Source organism: Cryptotermes secundus, unplaced genomic scaffold (assembly GCF_002891405.2).
Source record: "Cryptotermes secundus unplaced genomic scaffold, Csec_1.0 scaffold369, whole genome shotgun sequence".
NCBI lineage: Eukaryota > Metazoa > Arthropoda > Insecta > Blattodea > Kalotermitidae > Cryptotermes > Cryptotermes secundus.
In genome coordinates this window covers 871,767-892,288 of record NW_019725844.1, presented here as the reverse complement: position 1 = coordinate 892,288, position 20,522 = coordinate 871,767, and the positions used below count along the sequence as shown (strand labels likewise).

Sequence of the window (20,522 nt, the reverse complement as noted above, 5' to 3'; positions counted from 1 at the left end):
CACATGCAATAATGGGATTGTTTTCCGACTACAGTTTATCAAAAAGAAGTGTTGAAATGACCATAGGTGCTTATGCTTATATGTTCCACAGGAGATTGTAATGGCTTGTGGTATGTTTATGTATGAATTGTGCGAAGTGGAGCAAAAATAATTTCAGTAACACTCGTGATGGAGTATGGGGAAATTTTGGCAATCGCCTTTTTTTTTAATTGCCAGTGCGGTGGGACTAAGTCCTTTGTACTGCGGCCACTTCTGGCCTATTGTACCAGCCCCACATGATAGGTGAGGGTGATTGTGGGGCAATTGGTGGAATGAAGATTGGCAGGGGAAACCGAAGTACTTTGAGAAAGCCTGTCCCATCGCCACTTTGTCCACACAAAGCCCACTTTATGGAACCCGGGCCAGAGTGGTGGGAAGCCAGAGACTAATCGCTTGAGCTATGGTGCGGCCTGACAATCACCATTGTTTGATATCTGTGAATTGTTGAAGTGTTGTGACCCATGTACGCACTCCTCATTTGGTATGCCATAAAAATTTTAGGTACTGCTTGTGAAAATACACACATTGACTGTCGGCCATAAAAGGAAATTTGAAACAGGAATTATGCGGATTTTGGGAAACTTGAGGAAAAAACGGATGCGTGCTTTTTTTGTACTGCTCGTAAAAGGTTAATACATGGAGGGATTTTAAAAACATAAGTGTGGGAGCAAAACGAAAGGAGTTATATATATATATGTCGCATGCGTGCGGGAAGCGTATGAAGTGTGTGTACTTGCGTGTTGAAAGAGACGGTCTTACATGCATGGTGACTCGAAATTATGAAGGGGTCAAATTTTCGTTAAAGCATTTGCCCATATGAATGAATGTACATGGAAACCTTTGCAGTGGTAAAAATGCGATTTGTATACAGAGTGATTCACGAAGTTTTACCCCCCACTTAGGGAGGGCATTCCTGAAGTAATTTGGAACAAAAAAATTTAATATACTAATGGTATCCAACTCATAATTAAAGAGATACAATAATTTAAAAACAAGGAAAATCTTTTCTTTGAACTTCAGTCAAAACAAATTAGAAATAAATACAAACACTTTAAGTCGTTAATGTTTCAGGAAAGAAGCATTCTAAAACCATTTTTTTTCAATTAGTTTTGCATTATGCAACATTTTTCATTGATTTTATGTTACAAAATTACTTTATTTTCAGCATCCCATTCAGTAAACATACCAATGGTTGCATATCACACCCTTATATCAATCTGTTTCCTTTAAACTGTAGTGCTTTAGAAGACTACTGGATTTGCATAAGATTTTCAAAAACTTCTTCCTGCACGTCAACACAACGCGTCGCACGCGTATGCACCGCGCTCGTAGCATATCGCAGTTCCACACGTATTGTCATCGCCGCGTCCAGAGTACGTTCAAAGCTTCACGTGTTTGTACCTTTACCTAGTATACAATGTCCTTCATCCAGCCCCAAATGCAATAATCTAACGGCGTTAGATCTGGCGACCTGGGAGGCCAGACGTTACGCCCTCCGCGACCAATCCACCGCTGTTGGAAATGCCGATCCAAGTGAGCTGCTACTGCGCGAGAGAAGTGAGGAGGTGCCCCATCATTTAACGCGTGTCAAATTGATTTGTTATTTAAGATGGCACGAAAGGTTGACGAAGCTGCTAATTTTGTTTTTGTGCAGTGAATTGAGCAAGAGCCTGGTATATATGTGTATGACAAACACTACCCAAAGTATGATAGGCGGGACAGAATATGTTTGGCTTGAGAAAGAATTTCTCATGAGACGAAGGAGTCTGGATTCAGGTTAAGTTCTTTCGAAACGATATAAGCTACTCTGTTTAAATTGTTATAGTAGAACGGGCGCACTNCGAAGCTGCTAATTTTGTTTTTGTGCAGTGAATTGAGCAAGAGCCTAGTATATATGTGTATGACAAACACTACCCAAACTATGATAGGCGGGACAGAATAGTTTTGGTTTGAGAAAGAATTTCTCATGAGACGAAGGAGTCTGGATTCAGGTTAAGTTCTTTCGAAACGATATAAGCTACTCTGTTTAAATTGTTATAGTAGAACGGGCGCACTCAATGTTTTCTTTTCCTAATATTGCATTTAAGCATCCTGTTGCATTAGTATATAATTTATTTCACATATGTTTCCGTCTTAAATACAATTTATTATACAGTCACACTTCTTCCACAGTACATGATTCGGCTGTATGCGGTCATCATCAGGTGTCTCCCATCTTGCTAAATTTGTTGCACTGTATGTAAAAATTTCGCATCGCGTGTGAACGTGATATTTCCTGATTAAATTTGTGTGGGAACTGCCCACATTCAAGCAAGTTTGACAACGCAAGCGTCATTGCTTAGCAACAACGGTTGCTAGGCAAAAGTGAGTAAACAGCGGTTGCTAGGGAACTTGTAAACACGGTGTCTGGCAACAGCAGTACCTATTACGTAACCGTTTTCTATATGTCCGACCCTAGGCTACATAAGAATATACACGGAGTTAACAGTTACAGTTCTAGATTGTACAGTTCACTATTATTATCCATCTGTGTATACTGTGCAGCTGCAATAAATCCTATAGGACAGTTCAACTAGTGGTTGTCTCTTCATATGACATCCCACATTTGCCTTAATTAAAACAACATCCCAATATTTTCCTTATGGTCGTCGTCCTCTCTTTTTCAAGCCGTCTCAGCTACCATCATTTTAGGACAGGATCGTATTATTACCTTCCATTTCAGACGGTAAGAGCACGAAATTAAAAAATGTAATGATGCATTATGTCGGACGAACATACCCACTTAAGATGATGTAAGCAACTAATAAAACATAAATTTCCTCAGTGTACGCCTGCTGATCTGGATAATGGTTGCCTGCTTGATATCTGCGATTTTTTCTCGGAAATTGCTATTGCGTTGCGATTGCCAGTTTCCTTGGTGTACTCTCGCCATATCTATCAGTAATTTTTGTGCTTGTTTATCTGTTTTTCTTTTCGTCGACTGCTTCATTGCATACACGAGAACAAACTCGGGGAAATCAGTAGTATTTTCTGTTACCGGTTTTGTTTCAACAAGGATCATTGTGCTCGGTCTGGTTAATAAGGCACGACCCTTAATCTCACGAACATCTGTCAGCTGAACAGGAGGTCTCTGCATGAATGTCGACATTCATTTGGCCCATCAGTGTTTTCGATATTGCTTGATCTTCAAATTGAGTACTACTATGTAATGTTTACGTCAAAGTGGTAATGACACACAGACAGCATGGAGATAGAATAAGTCTACTTTAATTCCTTTTGAAAATAAGGAAAGTAAGCTTATGACCAGGGCCCGGATTTTGATGCCTTGAAAATATTTTAAAAAATGACCGAAAAAATTCAGAACAATGACCTAAAATATGACCCAAAAATGTAATATGCAGGGCCCGGATTTTGATGACCTGAAAATATTCAAAAAATGACCGAAAAAATCCAGAAAAGTGACCTAACGGAGAAAAGAAAGAACACTTCGCTTCCATGTTATTTACATTTCAGAAAACGTATGAAGAAAAAATCCCTAAAATGGCCAAAAATGACAAGAAATACCTTTAAAAGTCCAAAAAAATACCCCAAAAATGAAAAAATGACCTTAAACCTAAAAATGTAAAACAAATGACAAAAGATTACCTATAAAATTTACATTTCTGTAACCAGTAGCTCATATCCGAGATTTATATATTTAAGAGCATCGCATAGGATACAAGGAAAAAAACTATGACATGTCATCAAAATCAGGGCCCTCTTACGACACTGAAGACCCAGACCGATATCCCGGCTTGACCATTAAGAACCCCTGGTTCACTGGGAAATCATCTTTGGATCATATGACTAAAATAATGCGATTTGATTCGTTAATGTACTGGCCAAAGATGGAGGAGTTTTATGGGCGTGGAAGAGGAAAAGGTTTTTGAAAAATGGTGGCAAAATAGTATAACTGAAGTTCTCATCCGTTCGCATCTGTTTACAGTAGCATCGGAAAGTTTCAAAGCATGTAATAACATGCTACAGGTAAGGAAGAGGCGTTACTTGGGGTATTTATTTTTTAAGATGCGATGTTGCAAATTAAGGCGTGGATTGAGCTCCACCGAAAGTTCCAGGTTTGAAGGAGGGCCGTGTATTTTCTTTTTATTTGGTTTTTGCAACGCATCAGACGAATGTTATGCAGTCGAGTATTTAGATGAAGTGTCAGACTATAGTGAATATCTTACTAAGCAAGAAAACAGCAAGGATATTTTAAGTGCTTTGCATGGTGTAAATCACCCTCCACGCATAAGGCAGTTTAATTAAGTGAAAGAGTTGAAAGTCAACTTATAAATGTTGTTTGTTGAAAGGAATTTGATGTCATCCCAGTGAATAAATTGATGTGCTAGGCGATGTATCCATCCATTTGCAGCTGGAATGAGGATTAGTCCCGGACTGCACACTAATTGTACGGAGTTTCTGTGTGGATACTCGTTTTGGTGTAAGTTGTTCTCAAAAGAAAAATCCTGGATTTGCATTTTCATTGGATAATGGACTAATGAACTGGTTTTACGTGCTTGAGCTTCTATTGAAGAACAGTACTGCAAACACAAGTAGATGGACTGTAATTGAGAAGTAAGTAATGTTTATACATTTGTTGGTCTTATTTTTCTGGGATGGGGGTGACACCACTGAAGAAATTGCATTCTCTATATGAAGAACATCATTCAGTGCAAACCAAGCAAGGAGAATCCAGAACTTCTTTGCCTGCTGTCAGCATGTTGTCTGTGAGGAGTTTGCCTTCTTACCAAGGAAGGAGCATCTGATCCGTCTTCCCCTTCACACATTCATTGTGAACCAACCACAGGGTGGCCATGTGACAGGTGAGCATCATGTAATAATGCAGCCTGTTGAAAACACATTTTATGAAGTATAGTATGTGCCTGTGGAAGACTTTATATGATGTCTTATTTGTTAGCAGCGTGGAGAGGCACCAGTGATGAAATAGATGTTCCAGCTGCAGGAGGATGCAAGTGGGTTTGGGCTGAACCCTCCTCCTCCTCCTGTGGAAAGACAGCCAGGAAATTCTCCAGCTCTGACTGAACACCAGCTCTGAGGAGCTCATGAAGGGAAGGTGTGTGTTGGGTCTGAACGAATGGCTTTTGAATTTATCATGGCAGTAGAGATTCATATTGTCACGTGAGTTAAGACACTGTGTAGCCTGGTAGGTGTGTTCCAACCCTGAAGATGGAGGCAGTATGTTACTCTGCAATGTTAAGCGGCCTCCGTAGTCTAGAGGCAACGTTCCCACCTCATGACTTGTGGTACGCGGGTTCAAACCCGGCGGAGGTCGTGGAATTTTTAAGGGTGGAAAAATTCAAGGAACAAGTCCTCCGGGAGGGACTTTAAGCCGTGGGTCCCGTGTCGTAGCTTTACGGCACGTAAAAGAACCTCATATCTCCAAAGGAGGTCACTGAGCCAAGTTCAAGGAAGTTTCCCACCCAACAGTAGTCTCTAACGCCTCTGATAGATGGGGGAAGCATTATAGATACCGCCAAGCCAGTAGAGGCCGAACTCGCTGGCTCGGTCGGGACTGATGGTACGCACCAATATCGGTAGGGTATAGAGACTGGTAGAATATCAGTGAAGCACAATGGACCAATACTGGTCTAAGTGCATGGGGAAACCCACCCTCTCTAATAACTAACTAACTACTCTGAAATGTTGGTACACACCCACCCGACCATATTGTGTCATAACCCAGAAGATAACAATGTGGTGGGGGAATGTGGTTTGGAAACTGTCAGTCAGAGGGCCACCTTGAATTTGTATATCACTTGATGATTCACTTTCAGTAAGTGTAACGCTTTGTGTACATTGGTCTCTTGCTTCACAGTGTCATGTCATCACAATATGTTGATTTCAAGATACTATACAGCTTTTGTGCTTGTTGTAATGAACTGGTACTATTTGTTGACAGTCCTGGAGGGATGAGTGAGAGAACTGCTGTACCAAGTGATGCGAGATGTCATTCAGATGTAGCACGGAGCACCCTGGAAGTCCCAAAGGTGCACAACATCTGCAGCAGCATTTTCCTGCTCTCCTATATTCCTAACCCATACCCTCCCCCAGAACAGTGACTAGGAACTGTTAACTGAAATTAGCTCATTGCTATATTGGACACATTGCATTGTTCAGAAGGAATAGGAGAATTACCCTGAAAACATTAGATGTACAAAATTTGGAATGTTCACTTTGCTGTACTTCTTTTGGCTTATTTTGGACTTCACCCATTATCCGGTATGTAAAAGACAAAAAGACAAAAAACCACAACGTTTCGGAGACTGGATCTGTCTCCATCTTCAGGTGGATAGGGATTGAGACTAGCTCTTTCTAAGGGGCCCAAGTAGGTTTATCCTTCCCTATCCACCTGAAGACGGAGACAGATCCAGTCTCCCAAAACGTTGTGGTTTTTTGTCTTTTACATACCGGACGATGGGTGAAGTCCAAAACAAGTACAGTATACACCATCGTCAGAATCCTTTCAAGTCTGTTCACTTTGCTGTTAAACAGATGTGTGTAGAATAAAGAAAAAGGCAGCCTAAAGCATGGGAACAGAATGAGAAGTCAATAGTAAATAGAAATCCCTAAATTACGATACTGTTTGACAATGATAACAAGTTTCATGGCATTGGTGTGTACATGTTTGCTTATCTGAATGCATGAGCTGGGGTTTCAGCCTCTGTTGACTGAGTAGGATATTCACTAGGCATCGCTGTGTAAATGGACTGATATAGATTTTTTGGCAAAATTAATGTAGGATTATAGATTTCTTGTTCATTTCCCCTTCACTGGGAGGCATGCTTCACATGTTAGGAGCCAGTGTTCGGCAACAGGACCGCAGATGAGCGAAGGGACATCCAGAAATTTCTGCCCTGCTCTCGTATGCAGGCTTCGAGCCATACCGCACTGAAGGTACGTGTCATGTCAGATGTTTATTTTGATGAGGTGTGTAGTGTGTGAGATTCACTTGGGTGGTGGAGGTACTCCCTTGTTGATGGACTGTGCATGTAATATGGACAGTGCTCACCATGCAGGAAGAACTGCAGTAAGAACCATACTTGTCCTCGCCCAAGGGAGATTTAGCTGCTTTGTTTGCATTCTGTGGGGTTGCCTCCATGCCTCAGAGTTGGAAGCCTCTCTCTAACAGAGGTTACTGTTTGTGCACAGCAGTTCAAGGGCATCAGCGAAGAAATTTCTGTTCCGGCTATGGAGGAATGTCATTGGGTTTGGACAAGGATGCCTGAAGTCGCCCTTCACCCTCTGCATGTACCATCTACAGGATGGCCACTGACATGATGCTGAGGAAGAAGAGTCAGAAAATGCTCCAGCTGTGAGGAGTTCCTGTAGAGAAGGTGTGTGTCACCTGAATCTAATTATGGGCCTTGTTTACAAATTGACAGTTGGGGGGGGGGGCACCTTCATTTCTTTCATTGGCGTGGATCCAGTGCTTAGTGTTCCTGGGTTTGAGGCTTCCCATGTTTAACATTCAGCTTCAGTGATCACAGACATATAATGTCATTGTTAAGTTGCTTTGTTCAGGATTTTCTTTGGGCTAGTGTTAAAGTTGAGACCCCTAAATGGGTGGAGGGGGGGATGACTGTAATTGGACAGGCACTTATTTAAAGTATATCATTTTAATGGTTTTGCTGTGTACATAGCACAAATACAGTTTATGAAAAACGGTTTGCAGTATTGGAAGGCCTAACCAATTAAGTGTATATATTCCATACTCTTATCTCTCCTGCAATGGGACATGTAAATTCTCTGGACATACAAATTTCTTAATTTTGCATTTAATTTTGTACTTGTTGCTCCCTTTTTAAAAATTACAGTATTTCAATGATTATGAAACAAAAAGTCTCTGAAGGACCAATTAGAGTTCATAGTTTTTTTTCCTTGGCACCACAGCCCCAGTGGGCCTAGGCCTACCTCCATGAACTTCTCCGTTCACTTTGGTTTTTCTAGATCTTACACATTCGGTAGGACTCCTTGGGCGGGTGATCAGCTCATCGCAAGGCCTCTACCTGTACACAAACACAAAAACGCACACACACAAACTAGACATCCATGCCCTGAGTGGGATTCGAACCCACGATCCTGGTTTCCAAGGGATCAAAGACAGTACCTGCCAGAGGTCATATACATATCTATATTTTCATTTATATAGCCATTACATTACNTCCTCCTGGGACACCCTGTATATATATATTTAGTAAAGCTCTGTAGTTTTGGCTTTATTCTCAAAAGCTGTGCCACTGACATGCGTCTCAGTTCCCAGTATGTGAACACAAAGATATGTCTGACTCAGGTATATTAACTGTATGCAGTCCTGACCGGTGTTGAGAAATGAAACACCATTCATAAAAGCTGACAGGCAAAACTAACTCCAACCTACACACACACACACACACACACACTCTCTCTCTCTCTGTCTCTCTGTCTCACACACATGTTTGTTTGTTGTGACATTTCACTATGACCTACATCACCTCTGGCTGCCTCATTGATAACAAATGTTTCTCATTGCCTGTATGCTGATTTATACTTCCTTCGCAAGTTGAGCCTACTGTGAATGAATGAACTATGCAACAAAATGTATTTGTCCTTCCAAACATTGACTGCAAAATTGTTACTTTACACAGATTATGAAATCATCGCTAAAACAATTATATCACCAGAAACATTTTCTTCAACTCCAGTGGCACATACTTTGAAGGTCTTTATAATTGTGGTTTAGTTTTCAATATCAGCCCATAGTACACTTTATAATCACGAAAATCTTACCTTCAGACACATCTTAGCTATTCCCTTTCATGCCTTGAGAAGTTGGCTGCCATATGGTAATGTTGGAAATTGTGCAGCATACAGGGCAGAGATTTTGTTTTGCACTGTGGCAGCAGTGTAGGAGGGATAATTCATCGTTGTTGGTTGGACAGTTTTTGATGGTTTTACTTCTGTTATATGATATTTTGAATTAAAGTTTCTATAAGTTTCACTCGAAATTACATCCTGGATAGGCTGCTGTCTTTTTCTTTTTGTGAAGTAAATATTATTTCAAGCAACAGATATCAATCAAATGACAGAAGTGCTTTTCATAGTTTGGGCTCCTTCATGTCTCGCTGTCATACCCCAGTTGGAACCAGTTTGTCATCATGAATGATACTTACAAGATAGATATCCTTTTTATGTTTCCACTTCATTATCATTAGACTGTCTTTGTAGACTGAAACATGTCCTCTTTTTCCAGTTTTGTACTTTTTATTTCAGGAGGAACATCCACCCTCTTTTGATGCAAGGTTCCCATAGTGTCAGTCTGTTTGCTACACAGCTTATAGAACAGATCTGGGCATGAAAACCAGTTGTCCGTGATTAAAGGGCTTCCCTGATTCAGTAGAGGAGCCATTGGTTGTAGAACTACTTTTGAGCCATATGGCTCATTTTTTAGGGACTCGTTCAAAACAATATCCTGCCCAATGTAAATAATAAAATTCATACATGGCCAGATTTAGCTTCACACATTTCAAATGATTTTATACCAAATCTAGCACGTTTTGAAGAACTGTATACATTCCACATCATCAAAGACTCATCTGCTGACACTTCACATTCTGGGGTATATACACCCCTAAATTTGGCATTTAGGTGATCCAGTGTGAGTTTGAGTTTATATAATCTTTTGGAACCACAAATGGCTTCATCATAACTTTTGTTGTCAACAAAATGAAATACTTCAGTAGAAGGTGAAGCCTCCTTTCACTGAACAGGTCCAAGAATATGAGTGTTTTTGTAATTGTCACCTGGGAAGATAGTTCTTGTTATCTGTTTTGTGGTGAAGTCCTTATAACAAAGAATACCAGCAACTTCATTATTTAATTTCTATTCATCTACTTCCATTGATGGGGTCCTAGATTTTAGTTTTAGATTAGGCATGTTTTCTAAAATTTTTTGGACATACTGATTTGTTTCACTGGCTATTTCTGCAGTTTCTGGTGTACAAAAGAACTCAAAATATTCCAGGGGGCTACTGGGCTCATATAAAGCAGCATTTAAGCCAGGCTTGCCAGTAAATGGAAAATGTGGGCACTCAACACCCAACTTTGCCCATAAGCCATGCTGCAAGCTACTGTTGTCACTGACAATTTCTTCTTCATCAGACCTGACACTCTGTTCACTGCATGACAAAATTTTCACATTTTTTCAATGTCACTACTGTATTCTCTCTCAGAAATATTACTACCTTCATTCTCTTGCAACAGTTCATATAACACCTCATCGCTCACATGCATCATCTTGCTAGGATATGCCGTAATGTTTACTCACAAAACCTCAAATCTGTCACGCAATCAGTGCCTTCCTATCACACTGTGAAGTAACTAGAAGATCCAGCAAACGCAACATACAAATTTGCATTGCTGACTATCAGTATATTTACAGTGGAATAGTTGGAAACATGCATGGCGTATACAGACATCATACCCACTTAACTGCTTAACGCAGAGTGAAAATCTGAAGTGTTGAGATTTTGTAATAATCATCATCACTGGCATGACAGCCCTTTGTGAGCCCTGGCCTTCCTCAGGATTGCTCGCCATTCTTCTCTATTTGATGCTACATTCGTCCAGTTCTTTACACCCAAAATTCTTATGTCCTGCCACACACATTCTTCCCATCTTAACCTTGGGTCTTCCCACTCTCCTATTTCCTTCTGGTTTAGTATTAAGCATTTTCTTGATGGTTCTATTCTCGCTGGCACGTATTATGTGTCCAGCCCATTCAAGCCTTTTCACCTTTATAAATCGAATAATGTCTGAGATTTTGTAATATCAAAAATAATCCTAGCAAAATAACTGCTCATTGTGGCCCAGCACTACACTTGGCATTCAGTCCAGTTGCTCTTGAATCAGAGAGGTTGTGTCACATAACTGAGGGAGATGAAGGAAGAAACCACATGGCAGTACAATATAGTAGTAAAATGGATCATAGATAAATGGGTTGTAGAATTGAACTGGATTGATATCACTCACGGTATGATCCAGTTGCAGGCTTCTCAGATTATGGAGGTGAACCTATAGGTTCTGGGGATTTTTTGTGACCTCACTAAGGCATTTGACTGTGTCAATCATGAACTGCTTGTCCAAAAATTAAAACACTATGGAATAAAAGGATCTCTACTAAAAGTGCTTGAAACATACCTATATAACAGGAAGCAAAGAATCATACTAGAGACTCAAGACTCAACTACATATGTTTCTGAATGGAAAACTAGCAAACATGGAGTTCCACGGGGGTTGGTACTGGGTCCTTTGTTGTTCAATGTATATATTAATGATCTGCCTAGAATTCTAAATGGGTTGGCACATACGGTGCTATATGCTGACGACACCACTTTTATTGTCTCTTCACAGGATATGACATTTATATAGATGGTTCAAGCTAACCAATTAATACTAAATTAAAAAAAAAACCCATGCAATGAAGTTTATGACCCCGAAGGCCATGGACTATCCATTACATATAAAATATAATGGCCAAACACTTAAATTTTCTGTAAATGTTTTTAGANTTTGTTGTTCAATGTATATATTAATGATCTGCCTAGAATTCTAAATGGGTTGGCACATACGGTGCTATATGCTGACGACACCACTTTTATTGTCTCTTCACAGGATATGACATTTATATAGATGGTTCCAAGCTAACCAATTAATACTAAATTAAAAAAAAAACCCATGCAATGAAGTTTATGACCCCGAAGGCCATGGACTATCCATTACATATAAAATATAATGGCCAAACACTTAAATTTTCTGTAAATGTTTTTAGATGTGTGCCTGGACAGTCATTTGGGCTGGGAAAAATACTCTGATGATGTGATAAATAAGTTGAGTGTTGCAACCTTTGTGCTTAGAAAACTACAGCCTATAGTAAGTAGGCAAGTGTTGAAAATGGCTTATTGTGCTTACTGTCAAGCTCAACTTAAATATGGTGTTATTTTCTGGGGCTCTTCTTTGTCATCAATGAAAAGAATGTTTGTGGCTCAGAAAAGAGCAATTAGAGCAATGTTAACGATGAGGCCTAGAAGTTCTTGTAGAGAGGTTTTCAGAGAATTAGGGATACTTACAGTTCCCTGTTTGTTTATATATGCTATGGTCATGTTTGTAATTGAAAACGAAAATAATTATCCTACAAATAATAGTGTACATAAAATTAACCATAGAGTACAAAATGNTACTCTGATGATGTGATAAATAAGTTGAGTGTTGCAACCTTTGTGCTTAGAAAACTACAGCCTATAGTAAGTAGGCAAGTGTTGAAAATGGCTTATTGTGCTTACTGTCAAGCTCAACTTAAATATGGTGTTATTTTCTGGGGCTCTTCTTTGTCATCAATGAAAAGAATGTTTGTGGCTCAGAAAAGAGCAATTAGAGCAATGTTAACGATGAGGCCTAGAAGTTCTTGTAGAGAGGTTTTCAGAGAATTAGGGATACTTACAGTTCCCTGTTTGTTTATATATGCTATGGTCATGTTTGTAATTGAAAACGAAAATAATTATCCTACAAATAATAGTGTACATAAAATTAACCATAGAGTACAAAATGGACTACATGTCACGTCACAGCTAGACTATCCATTATACAAGAGGGAGTGTATTATACATGCATAAAATTTTTTAATAATTTGTCACATAAATTATATATTTTAAAGGATAATATTAATTTATTTAAACGTAGACTGAAAGACTTTATCTTGAAAGCTTTCTATTCTATTGATGAATATACGGCAAATACCTAATTGTATTATATTCCTATTGTATACAGGTCATGTCTACTTGGACTTGGTTGCATATTGCAACTACTTTGAACTATTCTGACGAGCTCAATATCCAGCCCATTGCGGGCAACGGATCTGTGAAGCTATGTATGTATGTAGGTTTCACACTGGGGAACTTAAGGGCATAGAATTCAGGATTTGCATATGATGTCTTCTGTGATAACAGTTCTGTAAAAACAGTATTAACTAACTGATAGTTCCATGCAGTGAGCTGACAGGTACCTGAATTTGAGAAACTGGATGTGTGAGGGGCTTCATCTCTCCTGTAGGTAGTTAAGATGTTGAATGGCTACTTCTGTAATACTTTTTAGTTATGGACTATTAAACTTTCCTGGTCCCTGGCTGCGTCGTAGGTGGGCTTTGGCACCCATGACTGTTTTTGTTTGGTTTATTTAGCAGAGTTCTTTCAGCTGCATAGGTTCATGTTAAATGATGACCGTGATTGGTGAATTTAAAAGGAAGAGTTTGCAGCCTAATTTAGAGCACTGTCCAAGCAGTTGCCTGGAGTGACTGAGGAAGACTGTACAATCAAGTTCTGTGTTCTCAGACCAGTGCACTTAAACATATCAGTGTGTCACATCTGAGCCACAGTCATTTTGGGGGGGTGGGGGAACTGAATAGCATTCTGTAATTTGTCCTTGCCATGTGGCTGAGCAAGGAAGTGTGGAAGCCACTGGACTGAGTTCATTCACTGTATATGGTAAACAAAATTGTATTAGGCCATTTCAATTTTGTGGGCATGCGGTAGCCTAGTTGGTTGAGGCACTGTGCTACCAGCCGGAAGGTCGTGGGTTCAAGACCCGATGAGGTCATTGGATTTTCTTCGATTGACCTAATCCTTCCAGCTGCACTGTGGCCCTGGGGTCGACTCAGCCTCTAACAGAAATGAGTCCCAGGAATATTCTTGTGGGTATAGGGCGGCCAGCACGTAGGGCTGAAAACCTTGCTACCATCTATGAGCTGATTGTCTAGAAAATGTGGGAACCTCAACATCTCACAACCCTATGGGCCTCCCCGGCGTTACAGGGACACCTTTACTTTTTTTAACTTACATTTCAATTTTGGCATCCTTTGGTTAACTTTAAAGGCCACTTTACATAATGCCCAAGTGACCTTTTAAATTTCATTCTTGAATCTTTTGACTAAGACATGTGGGAAAGTAACTTCAGTTTGAGGTGTGATCAAGGTGAGTCTTTCTTGAGAAGCTGCCAGTCACTCATCTACCCAAGAGCCTTCCTCAGGTCCCTATCCTGAACCAGATCACCATGATCAGGAAAAGGTGGGTGTGGGGGGAGATATGTGCTAGAGTTTCCAGCCATTTTCAGAACCATAATTTTGTCTGTCTGTGGTGTCCACATATGGAAAGAACACAGCCTGAGAACTTCCTCCATAAAAGGGAAGAGGTAATGGGAGGCTTCAAAACACTGAATAATGAGGAGCTTCATAACTGTACTCCTCACTGAATATTATTAGATGGATAAAATTGAGGATGGTGAGGTGGCCAGGGCATGTAGCATGCATCAGAGTGAAGCTTTAGTGGGAAGACCCAGGTGTAGATGGGAGGCTACTGTGAAAAATGTAAGAAACAAACAGTCTCTGGAAAATGCTGGGTATTTCTTTGGCTGATACAGACTGAACAGCTGTGGTTTGATCTGGGAGTTTCCCCTTCACTGTGAGACACAGACTGGTTCTGGGCCCACATAGTCAATACTATGGGCTGTTTGGTTAGAACATGAAGCTCATCACTGACCTGAATCTAGACAAGGAGCCTTACCCCCTTGGCCCTGCATACATCTTTATTACAGGGTGTGTTTAATGTGTTACTGTTCCATCGTGATGAGCTTTTGTTGGATTCTGAAGAGGGAGGTAGTCAGTTGCTGTGAAATACTGAAAATGCCTGATATTGTATTTTGTTTGTTCACAGGAAGTGAATGCATCACAGACACCATGGATCAGATGTGACGTGGGAGCGAGGAGTTCATAGAGACCAAGTAATGCATTATTTGTATTCTTAAAAATTATTTACAAGAAGATTCATAAATTCTCTTTGAATAGTGAGCAGAGTAGGGGTAGTGCAGTGGCTATGGGCTGAGGTTCGATTCCCAGCAGGGACAAGAGACTTCTCTGTAGTGCCCACCCTGCCTCATATCCACTGGGTACTTGAGGTTATTTCCCCAAGGGTAAAATAGCTGACCACTCACCTGCATCTGATGCAGAGGTCAAAGAGTGGTTGAGCCATACCTTCAGCAACTTTGTTGTCAAGTCATAACTGGGGAAGTGTGAACCCAAATACTGGGAGAATACATGATACCCATTTTGCAATTAGAATGTTACTGAAACAAAATGGAGCTGCTTCGTAACAAAAGATGCGAGCTCAGAACTTGTTGGGCTATTGGTGTATGTTGATGGTTGACCAGACAGTCCAAAACTATGATGCACTGGCAGAGGGGATGCTTTAGAATGGAGTAGACCAAGTATTTAAGCTTGACTTGTATGAGATTTGCTACATATAAAAATAGCACTGCATTTTAATTTTTTTTTTTTTTTTGCAAAAGATGTACGCCTGCCAAAGTCTTTAGGAGAAAAAGAGTGGGCTGCATCAAGAATATTATTTGTACAATGTGTTTATTTGTGACTGAAAGCTCTCTTACAGCATTCATATTTCAGAGCAACTTACTGGCCCTATCTCAAGATGGCCAGTAAGTTGCAAGGTGAGGTGTACAAATTCTAATTTTCTCTTGTTTGTTTGCAGGTTGGGGAGATCACAAGGATACTCATGGATGGCTTCACGTTGCAGAGGACATGTGTGGGGCCCCATGGAAATTTATTTCCTACGAGATAGTGCGCACAAGGAACTTCACTTCTTCTCAGCATCACATTGCAGCAAACTTCCACACCTTTTATTTCATCACTCAATTACACCGTGACACCTCATAACATCAAACATTATTCAACACTATATATATATATTACAAAAATTAATTGTTACATTACAATAAAAGCAATTCTGTTTTTAATTGAAATGTGTGTAAATTTGCAATGCATTAGAAGGAAGTGTGTATGCACTCTGAGGAGGGAAGCAGGAGCAGTGGTTTTATGACGCCAAAAAGAATTAAAGTTTCTGTTGCGCACTATCTCGTAGAAAATGAATTTCCATGGCACCCCACACACGTCCTCTCCAATGCAGGAACTCTTGTACTTCTCATCATCCTCCCTGCAAAGCAAACATGAAAACCCAGCATTAGTTTCCATTCCCCTACTTGAAATAAAATACATGATAAAACATATCGATCACATACATTGCCTCTTTTCAGCCATCTTCAGCAGATTCTTACTGCATGCTAAGGTTTTAAACTTCAACATCCAGTGAAAATCTGAAGATGGCTGAAAAGAGCCAATGTATGTGATGAATACAATGGCAATCAACATTTTCTAATACACCCTTACATCTAAACTTATTTACAATGGCATATGACTCATACAAGACATTTGCAAGAACTGCAGTCTACTTGAAATATGCAGCTTAATAATATTCAGTGAAGTTAATTAAACTTTATTATATCCACATGTTTATAAATTCAATTTACCTCCTCTCTGTAGAATTCTACATGCAGATATTACACCACCTCAGGGGCCCCATGTAAGCATCGTGTTTCCTCCTCCTGGCCATCTGCAGGGCAAAATGTTACATTAGTGGAACACAGCATAATCAGTTTTAAATGCTCTCTAGAAGTTTCTGGTGATGGTAGGAATTGAGTCTACTTTGCTTCTTGTCTCATAGTAGAGGACTGAGGAGCTCATGGCTGATGACCTGCTCTCATGAATACAAACATGACTTCATGCTATGAGACAGGAAGTAACATTAACAGTCTTATCACAAGAATTCCTGCTGTTTAGTATAGGTGGGATGGCCGATTTTGGCTGGTGGATCTCTGATGCGTAGTGGTCTGACGCAAGTTGGCAAGCCTAAGATTGGTGAGCAAGCGCAGCGACACTATGTTGCCTCTGTAAGAGGGTGGACGTTGAGCTCATAGGATCGCTGTTACTAGTAGATACTGTGTGCTTTTCCCATGTGCCAGTTGCTTGTTTTTAATTGATATACTTCTTTTAGGGCAGTAACAAAACATTGCATAGCCAGACCCGAGAGGTTGTAAATAACGTCCATTCATTTATGAAAAGTGAAGTGGCTGCAGGTCATGTATTGATACCGTTAAGAAAGGTACAAGAAAAAAGTCGGCAAGGTCAACTGAAGTTTCAGAAAGAAGTTTACGGAGAATTCTGAATGAAGGTTCTCGATGCGGAAAAGAAGGCGCTATGTTCGGAACTCCCAGTAAACACCATTCTGTACCTAAACGGATAACAAATCCAGATGATTTCGATATATATGTGATTCGACAGACAGCGTTGACTTCTACACCCAAGAAGAAACTGTGCCTACTGTGAGGAAACTACTGCCAAAACTCAGGGAAACCATAAATTTCAAGGGAGGTAGTACCAGTCTGGAACTGATTTTATGAAAGATGGGTTTTAAATGGAAGAAAATGCAAAATAACAGGGGTGCCTTGATCAAGAGGGATGACATTAGGTTGAAGAGAGTAGCATATTTGCATGCAATAAAGAAGTACAGGGAAGAAGGTCAGACTATAATTTATGAGGACAAGACCTTCATTCACAGCAGTCACACCAGACCTAAAAACTCCATCATGGTACATGGCACCCGTATTGAAGGGCCAGAGGCTGATTATTGTGCATGCGGGAGGCAGAACTGGCTTCATTCCCGGGCCACTGTTGATATTTAAATCTCATCTCAAGACCGGGGACTATCATAGCGAAATGAATGCGACAAATTATCAGAAGTGGCTAACAGAAAAACTTATTCCAAATTTGCCTCCAAAATCAGCTCTTGTAGATAATGCCCCATATCACAACGTGCAGTTTAATAAGGCACCAACCAGCCAGACCATGAAGGCCAAGATGATGGAGTGGCTTACAGTGAACAATTTGCCATTTCATGATGGAATGCTCAAAATTCAGCTCTATAACTTGATAAAGGCACATAAACCCCTCCACAAAATCTCTGTAATGGACAACATAATGGCTGCATATGGACACGGTATGACGACTTCCACCTTATCCAGACTTGACTCCAGTGATAATGATACAACTGAACTCAGCAAAAATGGTGACTTGTTTGGAGTGGAACTGTTAGACAAATAATTAGTATTGTGTTAGGTTTATGTGTATTTTAATTTAACGTTGCTAGTGTAGTGCAGCATACGAGTACTGTGAGTAAACTAGTTCATAATAAGATGTTAAAAAGCCTGAACCGTGACTGATAGGACTAAAGTTCCAGTTAAATTCATCCTGCAGTCGGAGAGCAACTTCACAAGCAGCCAGCCTATGAATGTTCTCTCTGCAGACAAAATAAGTTCATAGCATAGACTTGCTCTCATGCGCAGACAGTAAAGGACACCGGCCAAAAAGTATCAGCTGGCCTGTAGATTCCAGGTTCAGCTGACACTAACATCAGAACAATGTACATAAAATGTATACAGTCTACATAACAATATTTTGTACGTAGAACAAAGTAGACACCATTGTATCAACATTGTTTTTAGTTACGCTACATGTTTCGACCCTTATACTGGGTCATCATCAGGCGTACAATTATACCAGATTCAGTTGGTGAATTCCATCTAATTCTTCAATAAGGATCCTTATTGTGCACTTGAGTGTTTTTAAATGCATAAATTCAGTCTTTCAGTTAAAATTATAAAATTTAAATGAAACATGTAGCATCAGTAAAAACAAATGTTGATACGAGTGTCTACTTTGTTTTAAATACAGACTATTGTTTTGTAGACTGCATACATTTGTATACATTTTATGTATCTTGTTTATAACAAACAACAGGATGCATACTATTAAGATCAGAACAATAACATGGCAGATACATATCAAATATACCTCAATCAATGGACAATACAGTATTCATATAACAATGTCTTTTTTTATTTCTGTACACGTGGAAGCATCTCACCATTAACTTTCGCATTTGGATTTCATGGGGCAAGTTCATACTGTTCAAGTGCCCCCCCCCCAGCCATCCTGGTGCCTGATGATCAAGTCAGTCCCTTCCACAGGGGGCAGCATGGCCTCCACCCTATATCTCTTGCATCCCTACCAAACCATCTCCTTGAAAATATACAGTCGGCCTGTGGCACTGGGGCAGGTGTCCTCCGAGTGCTTCAGTTTCCCCTGCCAATTCTCCCTCCATACTCATATGTGGCTGGTACAACTGGTGGCCAATGTACCAGGTCGAATCAGTCTCACCCCATCCCACAAAATAAACTATTTCTTTGTTTTTCGCATCCGAGTGCTTCAGTTCCCCTGCCAAATCTCCCTCCATACTCATCTGTCATCTCATATGTGGCCAATGTAATCATTAAACCCTGTCACCCTTCTCCTTTATTTATTAAAATATCACATCATTCATGCCCTCACTACTCTGCACATGGGCCCCACAACAACCAGCTCAGACCCCAGCCTTATCTCGACTGCCTAGAACAGGGGTTCCCAATCCCTTTCCTGGCTTCTCTGCATAGGACAAAAGGTCTTTTGCAGCTATTGCATTCATAACATACAAAAGTATATTCCCAATTATCTGTACTAATGAAGTGGAGTGCGGACACATAATGGAAATATGGAAATGTATATACAGAGTTCAAGAAAGTTAGAGAAAAGTCTTTTACTTTTTGCTACAGCATTTGTGTAAAAATTTTTTGAAAATAAAACACTGAAAACTATGGTGCATCTTAAATTTGAGGAATCATTCACCAGTTTTCAAACTGTCCATGGGGTAGCCTGCAAAGAACACATCATCCCACCCCAGCTTTTGGTTTTCTATCAGTTTTACCCACTGAGAAGTGTTCTAGATATGATACTACATTCAAAAGAAGAGCCATTCTGTGCTGAAAGATAAGTAATCCTGCAGCAGGTAGTAAGCAGACAGTGAGTGAGTCATGTACATGTCATTGGCAAAGTATGAAAACAAATCTTGAGTTTGATTACTCTGTTATAGAATATTTCAAAGATTTACGAAATGAAGGAGTACCTATAACTACAAAAGCCTTGATGTCAAAAGCAAGAGAATGTGCTAGAAACAATACACACCCTTCAAGGCTAGACTTGGATGCCATGAAAAATTTATTATAACAAAGGACAAAAGTTAGTTAAAAACTTCCTTTGGAATTTGAAACTACTCTGCAGTTTTTTTTTTGACATGCCTCACACAACATACATTTCGAAGAAAAACAAGTGGCACTGAAACTCACAAGGTAAAAAGTTGTGTTACTGTCCTGCTGTGTATAACCACAAATGGCAATAAATTACCACCATACATAACATTGGACAGACAGTGCTAAAGAAGAATTTTGCAGGCATTTCTGATTAAGTAAAAAAAATTATATACAGTAAAACTTGGTTATAGCAACATCGGTTTCTGCGACACCTTGTCTATTGCGTCAAATATTCAATGGTACGAACTAATTCCTCATAAAGCAACTGTTTTTATACCTTGCTTAGTACGACATGCACAAATGCATCAACCT

General features: G+C 39.9%; 2 long non-coding RNA genes across 7 annotated transcripts in view; one reads left to right on the top strand and one right to left on the bottom strand.

Moving 5' to 3' along the window:
* Positions 1-3,857: 3,857 nt before the first annotated feature.
* LOC111863687 lies at positions 3,858-15,753 on the top strand. Of its 4 annotated transcripts, none has more exons than XR_004512937.1 (8): positions 3,858-4,065; positions 4,389-4,519; positions 4,716-4,901; positions 4,971-5,152; positions 5,999-6,086; positions 7,252-7,433; positions 14,837-14,903; positions 15,665-15,753. It is a non-coding gene; the product is annotated as an uncharacterized LOC111863687 (long non-coding RNA). The 4 variants fall into 4 exon arrangements; XR_004512936.1 differs by having other exon boundaries at positions 3,860-4,065; positions 4,997-5,152; XR_004512935.1 differs by having other exon boundaries at positions 3,863-4,065; positions 5,000-5,152.
* LOC111863688 overlaps positions 15,519-20,522 on the bottom strand; it is a 10,389-nt gene continuing 5,385 nt past the window's right edge. For all 3 annotated transcript variants that reach the window (XR_002842649.2, XR_002842648.2, XR_002842647.2), the window contains 2 exons: positions 16,500-16,582; positions 15,519-16,126 (listed from right to left, as the gene is read on the bottom strand). This is a non-coding gene — a long non-coding RNA (uncharacterized LOC111863688). The remainder of the gene's footprint in view (positions 16,127-16,499; positions 16,583-20,522) is intronic.